This window comes from Filicampus tigris, chromosome 6, assembly GCF_054856515.1.
Source record: "Filicampus tigris isolate MCC_2025a chromosome 6, RoL_Ftig_1.0, whole genome shotgun sequence".
Lineage (NCBI taxonomy): Eukaryota > Metazoa > Chordata > Actinopteri > Syngnathiformes > Syngnathidae > Filicampus > Filicampus tigris.
Window position 1 is genome coordinate 8,349,664 of NC_141222.1, and position 12,213 is coordinate 8,361,876.

A 12,213-nucleotide genomic window follows, 5' to 3' on the forward strand; every position below is an offset into this window, starting at 1 on the left:
ATGCGTGTAGTTAGACAAGTAGATAGATTTATTTGTGATAGATATGTCAATGCCGCGTCCTCGTCATTCGCCCCTCGGGCCATGAGGTGTTCCGATAGTTTTACGTGAATTAGAAACGAGGAAAAGAAAAAAAGAAGAAATTTGTTTTTTTTGTCCATACAAACAAAGCAAGAGATAATGGAAAAGTATGGAAAAAGGGATACGTTTGGTTGATCTCGCCAAAGAATATGACCGTAATGTATCAGAGAGAAAACATGAAGAGGGCAAAAAGCGATGAGGACAGCAATTAAAAGGTAAACGACCATTATTTTTATTCTTTACTCTATTCTTTGTTTTTTACATTATGCACAACTCTCATTTATTGTGAAATAATCTAATTGTAACATGTATTTGTTACATGTTTTGATGCAGTTTTATGCTTTATACAACATTTATGTCTGAATATTGCGGGGCTTGGCACGGATTAGGGCATTTACATGGAAAACGCGTCTCTACGTACAACATTTTCTACTTAAGAAATTTCTTCCAGAGCCAATTAATTTCGTAAGTAGAGGTAACACTGTAGTATAAATCAGTGTCGAATCAGGGCATTGACAAACAAACCTGTAATTTCCACTGCATTTCACAGATTCAAACTGTTCAGGTCATTTCTATTACTTTTTTTTTCTTTTCAAAATTTTAAAATAAATATCCAGGGATAAAATGTTGGGGTTTTCACCTCTAGGCACATTCGCCTCACAGTGCAGAGTCCCAGGGTTCCAATCTGGGCTCCAGTCTTCCTGTGTGGAGTTTACTTGTTCTCCCCGTGGCTGGATGCGTTTTCTCCATCATATTCATTTGAATTATTGGAGGAAAGAGTTAACACAGTGATTTACCTTATTATTATTTATTGTCCATAGGTACAAATTGTGATGTGTGAATCCTGAGCTCTAAAGCATGCTAGCTCATGGGTGAAACTCTTTAATTAGCACCCTTGAAGCGTGAAATCAGAAAACGTAATGTGTGTTATTAACAAATGAGTGACATTATTTAAGAAAAAGAATGGGGTGCGGATGAGGAGTTGGCAACCACTTAATGTAGCAAAACATGTGACTATGTAGTCACTGACTACTTTTTTATCAGTCATCCTCCGACCCCATAACATTAGTAGGAAGTGGGATTGAAATGTTTTATTCTTTTAAACTGTAACAACAGATACATTTTTTTGTACACAAAAGAAATGTTGGTTATCTGTATCGTTTTCGGTTTGGAGAAACAGAAAGTTATCGGTTATCGTGTGTCCGTAGATGAAAGGCAAAGTATTGTGGGGTTTTTAACCAGCAGATGTATTCAAATACACATGCAGTATATCGTCTATGACACTCGATGAAGCCTGGACTTCAAGAGAAAAGTGGAGTGACGTGTAGAGTGGCCGCCATCTTGGATGGGAGTCTCACTATGGTCCTGCCCCTCCACTTTATTCATTTCTATTGAGACTTTGGGAATAAGCACAAAAAAATCATACCTCATTGATATTCAAGGTGATTTTCATACACTTTGTTTTGTTGCAAATGTGTGAATGATGTGACCATGACGCAAAAAATCTGTGTTCACTGAAAATGTTCACTCAAAAACTTACTTTTAAGGAAATGCAGTTGGATGCATGAGACAAACATTATTGTACTTTAAACATTATATCAGTAAAATATCATAGGGCGGGCGGGTCGACTGGTTAGCAGGTCCACCTCACAGTTCAGAGGTTGTGGGTTCGATCCCGGCTCCGGCCTCCCTGTGTGGAGTTTGCATGTTCTCCCCGTGCCTGCATGGGTTTTCTCCAGGTACTCCGGTTTCCTCCTACATTCCAAAAACATGGAATCATAGTATATATAATATCATAGTATATATAATTTACAATAAGATAAAATAATATTCATGTAAATACAAAAGTAGAATGTGGCACATTATAGCATATTACGTAAGAAGAATCAAGTTTGATTGATTTGATTTCCACTCAAATCATGTTACTGTCAAATAACATGTTACATTGCACTAAAATTCATGAAATAGCACCGTTATACTAACCTTTTAACAAGTGCTGCCACTTTGTAATTGTAGTGATGTTAAATTCATGGAATAGCACCGTTATACTAACCTTTTAACAAGTGCTGCCACTTTGTAATTGTAGTGATGTTAGTTTTGAAATGTGGTGCAGTCAGATTTTCCTAAATGTGGACATGACCAAATACAACAACATATGGTGATTGTCAATACCATATTGTCTCTCTTCCCCCTGCAGAAGCACATCCTCAGTGACCACTCACGGACAATGCAACTAACAGCCAAGATCTTTAATGCTACGTTTAAACCAATAGCGGATGAAGCGTTACGCTTCGGTTCATTCGCTCACGTTTGACCGCGGGAAATTTGAAACCTTAATGCAGCAGCCGCTCATTCACGCACAGCGGAGAGGGGAGGGGAGGGGCTTCGCTTGGTAGTAGACGCCGACGCATTTTTCAACATCGCAACTATGCTAATGCAAACAATATTGCTGTCTTTATAAAGTTCAAGAACTGTAAAAAAAAAAATAAATAAATAAAAAACGCAGAGTGAACAGGACGCTGTGTGGTTGTGTGTGATGTAGTATGCCCGATACCGATTGGCTGCCGCGTAGCGGTATGGCAAAAAAGTTCATTTGTTTTATACGCGGCGAATGGATGGATTTTCGGTGCTTCGCTCCGCGTCCCACCACTTCAAAGATATCATTCGCGCCGCCACGCTAACAACCCGCATGAAATACATCGACTCCAATTGAAACGCGCCGCCAGAAACGCTCCCAACGGAATTGGTGTGAATGTAGCATAAAATGTGTGCAACCATTCACCACAGAATATTACCACGTCTTCATACCTTTCAGGTGCTTGACTGGTAACATTAAAGTAACATGGTATGGTGGCCTCCCAATTATAAAATTGCACACGTGTCATGTACCACAATTGCATGTGAAATGTTTGAAACAAGCCAATGAATTCAAAATCGGAAAATAATTCAGTGAATTAGGATTAATTTAAGAGCCAAACATAGTTACCTCAGTACAAAAGTACTGGGTCTCATCAGATTGAACAAGTGGTCTTAAAATGCGTCCGCATTCACACTCCAAGCTGCAATCAATTCAAAATGGACATCAGAAAAAAGTCTGGTTTTGTGGAGAAATACATTGCGTCATTCAGTGCACAAATTCTGTGCTAATTTATGTTTATGTATTTGTTGAAGTCTCACTTAACTGCTTTTCTTCCTGTATTATTTGTAGTTGTAAGTCCTTAACAAGCTGCAGGAATTCCTGTAAACAAGTGGCAACAGATCAGAAAGACTCTGGCCACAGTTGGTTTGCAAATGTAATATTTTAATGTGTGTTCTCACAACTTTTGGGGTGATATATGAAATGTGAATCTCTCCGTGCTACTTTGATTTATTCTCATTCTAACTCAAAAGCATTGCATCTGCTGCCTCCCACTATGTTTATTGGCTCACGGAGCAATGCAGTGAAGTCTGATAAGATCTGTAATGCAAGATGAATGTGGAGATGCATTTTAATAGCAGGTCTGAACATCCTCTCAAAGCAACTTCTGAGTACTGAGACTTTGCCTGGAAGACGTCGGCAGTCGTCTGTATTTGAATGTGTTTTCACCCCTTCTCTTTCAAGACAGAAAGTAAGGTGTCACAAGTGATGGAAAGTAGTGAAAGACATTATAGCCTTTTATCTGTTTATATTGCAGCATAAGGAGCCATGACACCTAACCCAGATAAATACTATCATTATCACTTCTGCCTCTCACAGCTCACCCGTCTGTCGATTGTCCGTCATATCCATCATGCACGTACTTTCAATCCTCCTACCAACACATACACAACCAGACACACATTTTTTTTTCTTTTTTAGTCAAATCTGTATCCATCATAGCTTGTGTTATCAATTCAAAGTGAGATTTAGTACCACGCCTGGGATGAGTAAGTGCACTGTGGGTGAGTTCATATTAAATTGTCGACTGATGTGGGCCAGATTGTGTTTGGCCAGTCACTCCATTCATCTACACTAATGCTCTGTTTGCGTCCATCCATTTAAAGTGCAGAGAGATGTAGAAAGAGAGGGCAGGGCTCTGCACAGGAAATGGGGGTGGTGGTGTGAGGGGGAGTACAAGAAGAAGCTGCGTGTAAATTATTTGTATACAGTGGAAAAGGTGCAGTTTAACTGGGAAAGGGCAAAATATAAAATCAAGGAGAATTATCTTGTGATTCTTTTGATAACTGTGGTTTAATCATTTGGTTCATTATGTATATCAAATGGATTTTTAGACAATTGAACAGTTCTTCAGGTGCGAATTATCCTTACAAAAGAACATTTTGGAATTATCTTCTATTCATGCACATTGCATGGTTACGAGCCCGAGGAAAAACAAATGAATGGACACAGATTAAAAAAAATATTGTTTAAGCAAACGGCATAATTTATAAGTAAACTTATTCAGTTATAAACAGTTGTAAGAGGCTGCACATAAATTATTCGCATGTGTACTGCAGTCTATTTACCATTCAAAACAATCAAACAAAAATCCCACTTTGTACCTCACAAAAAAACAAAAAACATTTGGTTTAATTTTTCTGTACAAAATAATTTGACTGTGGATCTATTTGCTACAAAGTATGAGATTAAACAGGTTACTCATCCGATACCAACCTTTTTCATCAATCATAAATGAAGAAAAACACATTTGTAATATGTGAGACTCAGTTGACAAGTGGAAATATAAAGGAATCAACTGGTATACTCACGATTTATATTGACAGCAAAGAATGTAAATATTCAGTTGTATAAGAAAATATTTTTTCTTCCTGATATAATTTGTTCCATCTCTGTTTGTGCAAGTAGGCTGTCACTTTCATTTCACTCCCTTTGTGTCACATAAACTGATCACTGTTATCTGTGTTTTGATTCGTAATTTCATGTATAGTACATTATGGATGCATGTTCAATGAATACAATGCCAAAGTACAGTAATTGGTTTTATGTAAAATGATTATACATAGCCCCTACTGTATATGGATGAATTCATACACTTAGTGTGATCATTGAACATACACTACCTGTTTGAGGTAGGTAATTATATTTGCATGGTTATTTGTCATTTCATTCATTCATTCATTATCCATACCGCTTCTCCTCACAAGGGTCGCGGGGCGTGCTGGAGCCTATCCCAGCTGTCTTTTGGGCAGTAGGCGGGGGACACCCTGAATTGGTTGCCAGCCAATCGCAGGGCACACAGAGACAGACATTCGCACTCACAATCACACCTAGGGGCAATTTAGACAGTCCAATCAACTTACCATGCATGTTTTTGGAATGTGGGAGGAAACCGGAGTACCCGGAGGAAACCCACGCAGGCACGGGGAGAACATGCAAACTCCACACAGGGAGGCCGGAGCCGGGATCGAACCCACGACCTCTGAACTGTGAGGCGGACGTGCTAACCAGTCGACCACCGTGCCGCCTATTTGTCATTTTGCATACATTAAATTGTATGTTTATGGCTATGATCAAAATGTTCTACCGTGAACATCGAATGTTATTCTTATGGTTATCATCTGCATGTACAACACCCATCAAAACAGAAAAAAAAAATGAAGTACTTGTCCTGTATAAACCACTTGAAAACGGAACTCTATTAACTGCTGTTCCCCTTAGACTCCCCTCCAAAAGTAACAGTGAAGCCAATTGATTTATTTTTACTACAGAAAACATTAGGCCTTGATGTGACAATATGAATATGAAACAAGAGCGTAACATTCCAGTATTTACAGTTACAGGCATAATTGTCATTAAAACCAGAGAGCTGTCTATGGCAATTGTGAAGTCAATTGTGGATGGAAAATCCTTCAAAGCTATTGCACAAGCATAGACCATCGTGAGCACAACCATTCCAATTGTAGTGAAGAAGAAAGAAACCACTTCTTTACAAAGTACAGCCATACAATTTTATCTGTGAAACAACAACAAAACACAGTCTTCGTAATCCAAACATCATCTGATACAAATAAACATCACAGCACTCAGCTGAAAACTGAAGAAGGCGGCAGTGAACGTCCAAACTAGTAAACGTAAATAAAAACCTTTATTGTCTTGAGAAAAGAAAAACAAATTGTTGGCACAGTCTTAGTAATGTCTTTTGGCTTGCATGGCTTCTTCTGGACAAAATTCCTGATTTATTGTGACGGCAGCTGAAAAATGACCTCAGAAGTCTACAGAAACATTTTACAAAGTAAAGAAAATGCAAGCATACTGATGGGGTGATCATTAATCAGGAAAAGACATAAAGACACCAAAAACCCTGCCAAAACAACCAAGGAGGAGGAACAGCGGCTTTTAGAATGGCCAGGTCAATCTCATGACTTAAATCCTAAATTGCATGAACTGGATTTTGCCTGCTGAAGAGGAGACTGAAAGGAGTTACCACCCGAAACAGACAAAAACTGAAGAGGCTGCAATGAAAATAATTCAAACGTGTCAATTGGTCACAGACTTCACACAGTTATAGCAAGCAATCATGGGTGTGCGGGGCTAGGCGCTATGGATGCCATTGCACCTGATTTCCCCTTGATGCAAAAACTGATCTTTTTTCGTTGTTGTTGTTTTTTTTTGCATATGCACAAGTGTGTTTAAGTCTGGGGCCTTTCAACAACAAAATGTAAGATCACAGAGTTGAAAAAAAACCATTAAGACGTACAGTGATCCGTCGACACTTTGCGGTTCGAGTTGCGCGGCCTCAGTGTATCGCTGGTTTTCAAAAAGTATTCATTCAAAAATAAAAATGAAAAATACAGCAATATTGCAGAAAGACATATTGTTTCAAAGAGATGAGCTGACTCGAAGCTTCGTACATATCCGCGGGCACTCATAAAAGGCGCGTGATTGGTTCTCAGCGCGAGACCAACCAACGAGAGCGCTAGTGTATTTATGCTGTGGTCTGATTGGGTGCACATCATCACAGCCTCTCGCTAGTCTCGTTCACGCTAACAAACGAACAGCACTTTTGAACAACATTTTGTTCGGAAACGTTGTTCTTTGTTCGGAAACGTTATGCAAATGTGCCGTTAGTCAGAGTCAAGCCAGATAAGAGGATAGTAAACAGCTGTGTTCATCAATTGTGAGCGGAGTGTGCTCAGCCAATCGGCAAACACGACGCGCTCAACACAAGGATGACGAAACATTGGCAAATAAAATGTTAAAGTGTTTGTTAGTTTTTTGCCTTAAAGGGACACTTGGGTGAGCTTAACATTGGCACTGATATAATAGGTTTGCATGTAAAAATGACATTAGTACTAAAATGCCCACCTCAAAAGACTCTGTTGTGATTTAAGGTCTTTTTTTTGTGGTTAGGTTTACGACAAATTTCCCCGCCCCAGAAAGGGGCGTGGCTTACGTTATGTTTTCGGTCTCAGCGGTCTACGTCACACGAGGAAGGCATGCTTGGTAATATTGCTCGCTTTGTCAGTTCTGTTGTCGAAAACAGTGACCGATCGCCACCAAAATGCAAATGCACATTACTACTCTTGTCCACTTCAACCTGCGAAAGTATAAAAGTGTTCCGCACAATAGTTTAGATTTATTGACATAAAACGTGATCTCATCATAATCACCTCCACAAAATTAAAAATACCGTGGCGATTGCTCCTCCACTTTCACAAGTTGAAGCGGACAAGAGCATGAATGCGCACACGAACCCCAACTGGTTATATTTTGGACACTTAGCGACGCTAAACTCGTGTCTCAGGAGGGAGAGAGATGGCGGCTTGCAGCAGCAGCAGGCAGATTGGAGCCCCCCGCTTCTCTCCCCAGCTAAAGGTAGGATTGGGACGGCTAACAGAGCGACTAGCTTCAGGCCGTTAAAACAAAAGGCGTAAGCACAACAACATTAGCCCCTTACTGTCCGCCCAGCGTGTGGAGGTGAAGATGAGCCTCTGTGTTCATGTTGCCTCGCAAGCAGTCGCGTGCAGTGTCCCTGCTTGCTTGCTTGCAGCCGCGGCCTGCCTGAGTGAAGCAGCGTGAGAGTGACGAAAGCCCAGCGAACAAAAAGTTTCGGCGTGGCTGACTGCACAGACAAGTGTAGCCGCACTGTAACGTGCCATTTCGGCTGTTACCTTCCAATTTGGACGGCGCGTTCTAAGTCGAAAAACTGGGTCCATTGCTCATCCAAATAAATGTGTACGTCCACTCATTCCCACTTCAGTCTCTGTAAATATCCTGACTGGTGTTTAATGCCTCGCCCGTTCTAACCGTGATCAGCAAAGAAGCAGTGTTTTGTTTTTGTTTTTTTAAGCAAAGAAGCAGTGTGCGCTCGTCCCAGCCTAAATCTATGTAGCTCTGCTGACTTCCACATTTCCTCATCCTCACATAAATCAACCACGGAGAGGTTAATCCTTTTGATATGTTGAAGTGGGCATTAGTCGAGATGTTCACATACATTTTGGTGCCAATTGATCGCCGTTTTTGGACGTTATAAGCAATAAAAGTACAACGATTTCCAATGGAGAGTTTGGAATCGGTTCCTCGCGTGACTCCGGCCGAACATGGATAGAACGCTAGGGGGTGCGGCCATTCTCCTCATTAACAATGGGCGTTATTCATGGAGTTACTTATTTACTAATTTCTCCAAAATGAATGGATAAAAGAGAAAATGGCAACTCTTTTCATTTTCCTGATCAAAAAATATATAAAATGAACTTGTTAGTGAATACATTGCCATCCCGGCCCCACTGTCCCTTTAAGTTTGTTTTAAAACAGCTTACCTTAATTAGAATCCCGCATTGCATTTCATCCAAAGGACCTTGTTGAGGTTATTGTGCAAAGAAAAACTTAAAGCAGCACTGGGAGAGAAATCGGCCGTAATAATTTTTTTTTTCCACAACTCTTTTGATGAAACATTGACTTACAAGTACAGTTGTATGGGACTTCATGCCCTGAGGGGGTCTGTATCATTTTTACTGGCACAAAGCAACTTTGAGGAGGATGGGATCAACCCTGGCACACAAAAAAATACAAAGGTCCTGAATTGCTTTACGGCATACTCATTTCCTCCTTTCGCTATATGGACGGCTCAGGATTTCACGACACAACGCGCTGTCATGCATGGGAAATGTGGTTGATTTTTGTCAAAACACTAACGTTTTGTGCACATGGCGCCGCCATAATCAACAACAACTGACATATGACAGAGTGTTGCTTTAAGCCATGTTTACTTCCGGCAACCGTGCTTCTTCATTTTAAAAGAAGAAGGGATTCTGGTCCACATTAATCGCGATAATTGAGGGATCACTGTAATTCATTAAGAAGTCATTATAATCATTTCAATAGCTAGTTTGTGCATGAGAGAGGGCCGGGCTATGATGACAGTTTCGAGTAACGAGTGAGATTTATGGGGCATGTTTCACCGAATGCACTTAAGTCATTTTTTAATGAGCTTGGCATGTGCACTTTCAAGGTGCAGTGATTCTCCCTTTCAGACTTCTAACACACTCACCATGCAACCAGGAAATTTGTGCGCAACCACCAAAGAGGCATGATTCGGTAAAGTCTTAAGGCTAAAGTCTAATTTCTGGAGCGTGGAGTTTTCATGAGACATCAATTACACAAATTCATCCATCCAACCATTATACGAAGCGCTTTATCCTCACGAGCGTCACGGGAGTGCTGGAGTCTATCCCTATCCTAGCTTTCTTCAGGCAGTAGGCGGGGTACTCCCTGAACTGGATGCCAGTCAATTGCACCGCACACAAAAGCGAGCAACGAGCCACACTCACAATAATAGAATAATATGGACAATATAGAGTGTTCAATTAACCTACCATGCATGTTTTTGGAATGTGGGAGGAAACCGGAGTACCCAGAGAAAACTCACGCAGGCACGGGGAGAACATGCAATCCCTACACAGGAAGGATTCTGTGAGTACTGTGAGGCGGACATGCTAACCAGTCGGACACAGTGTTACCCCTCCACAGAAATTCACAGAGCTGGGCACTTGACCCTTTTTTGCCGGTCCGGCCGAGACCCTCCACCCTTGACCTTGGTGCCCTTCCGACCACGACCCTCCGGCCATATTCATAAGAATTGTCGGCCCCCGCCCCATTCCGCCCCCCGACCCCCCCCAAAAAAGTGTCCGTGATTGACGTCGCTGCGGGTGAGATGCTAACGGCAGAGGCTTTTTAAAGATCATTAGCTGGCTAATTTAAAATTCGACCCCGATGTGGACACGCTTCAAATGCGCCAGTAGTACTTACCCAACTGCGTGTGCTCGTTGCATTGCGAGCCCCTGGGTTGGATTTGTCGTATCGTATGTATAATTATTTGGGTCCAACGGACGGCCAGAAGTCGCAGTCAACAAGTTACTTATTTTCCACACTTACCCTCCTTCACACTTCCCGACCTTCAAAAAAAAAGCATACTAGCAAACCACTGTACACAGCAGGTTTGCTACATCATATTTCCAGAAGTAGGGAAGACGAGACAGAAGAAGTGCATGAACTCCACCTTGATGTGCCGGCGTCATCCTTGAGTGCTGCGCGCAGCTTGACTATACTTGTTAACACAAGTTGTTTTCAAACAGTTACGTTCCATGTCGGGGGGTGTCGCTTCAAAAAGACAGCGACAACAATGGATATCGTGCCTGCTACAACCATAAAGGGACCGAGATGACTAGACGATTCATTTAATTTTATTGCGAAAACGATCTGGAAGGTGGCGGCTAAGGGGGAACGTGGGTGAGTAGCTTCTTTTTACACATACGTCGCTGCCAAACTAGTTTTCTTTGCAGCAGCAACGAGCTGCGTGGTGCATTCTCTCCTCCGGGTGGGAAACTGTATGTCATCGCAACATGTGACATAATGGACCGAGCAGCAACAATTCCTGATGTGTGCGTGGCATGTGTTGCAGACCTGTCCCCAACAGCAGAATGCATCGGTCATGTGAATCAATGCGGCAGTTGTCACTCTCGACGTTGCGGGAGTAGAAAGAAGCCTAAGAAGCCTTTCACCAAGTAGGCTGAGATGAAATTTGGCCGCCTCTCGAGCACGTCACACGCATGAGGGCCGATTAGTGGGCCGGACTAAAATCCACTTCCGGCCATGCTTTGTCCAGCCCTTTTTTAAAATTTGTCAGCCCCCACGACCCGCCCAAAAAATGGGCATCCGGCCGGGCCGGAGGGTCCGACCGGTCGGGCCCAGGGACGGACTGCCCAGCTATGGAAATTCATTTGGAAATATAATAATAATAATAATACATCAGGTATACTGCTAATCGCCAGTGACATTCGTAGCTCGTATACAGACTACTTTGACGGAGCATGTGTGTTTTTTTTTTGTTTTGTTTTTTTGCATTCATTTTTTAATGAATCCAACACAAATTATTGTATCATCGTTGCGGTGATTGCAGGGATGTGTTCGCGTTGTTTGAAAAGCAAGTGAGTGCTGATCAGCCATTGCCCAGCAACCTTCGGCTCAAGCCACACATGCGTGTTCACACACATCTGTTCATTTTAACAGATTTCAACCTGCATGATCAAATAAAACCAAATGATTGGGCAAATGATGCACTCATGGCACCACTACGACATCAATACAGCTGTTTGTGATCGCCGCTTTCAAACTTCAAATCCCCATCAGCAGGCGGGAATGATCCTCGCACATGAAAAAAAAGTGCTCTCACAGGGAATTATTCTTTCTTCACCCGTTAATATGATATAATGTCGCCGTCATGTTGGAGTGACGCATTACAGCTATTGGGCAGATGGTGAATGGATATGAGCCACTTCGGCACATCAGCAGGAGTCAGCCGAGCCGTCACCGGCCATCGAAGTGCAACTGAAATGACTCAAAACTTACAAAATGATGTTTTACCTTCACGTGGTGCTGGAGTTACTACAGCCTCTGGCGCGTGCATGAGGAAAGGTTCATAATATTTTACAAAATTATTTGACTTCACTGTTTATATTGGACTTTTAATTTTCTGTCCAGTTGTGATTTAGAGTAATTGTACTCTATATGTGAAATCTGTATGATCATAAAAAGTAATTGAGGGACGAGCTTTCATCTGACCTCCTGTCAGGTCTGCTGCCTCTGCACCCTGAGCCCCGCCTTCTTCATTGTGTGTGTGTGTGTTTTTGCAGATCGGTGGAGTTGCTCGGCAGCTG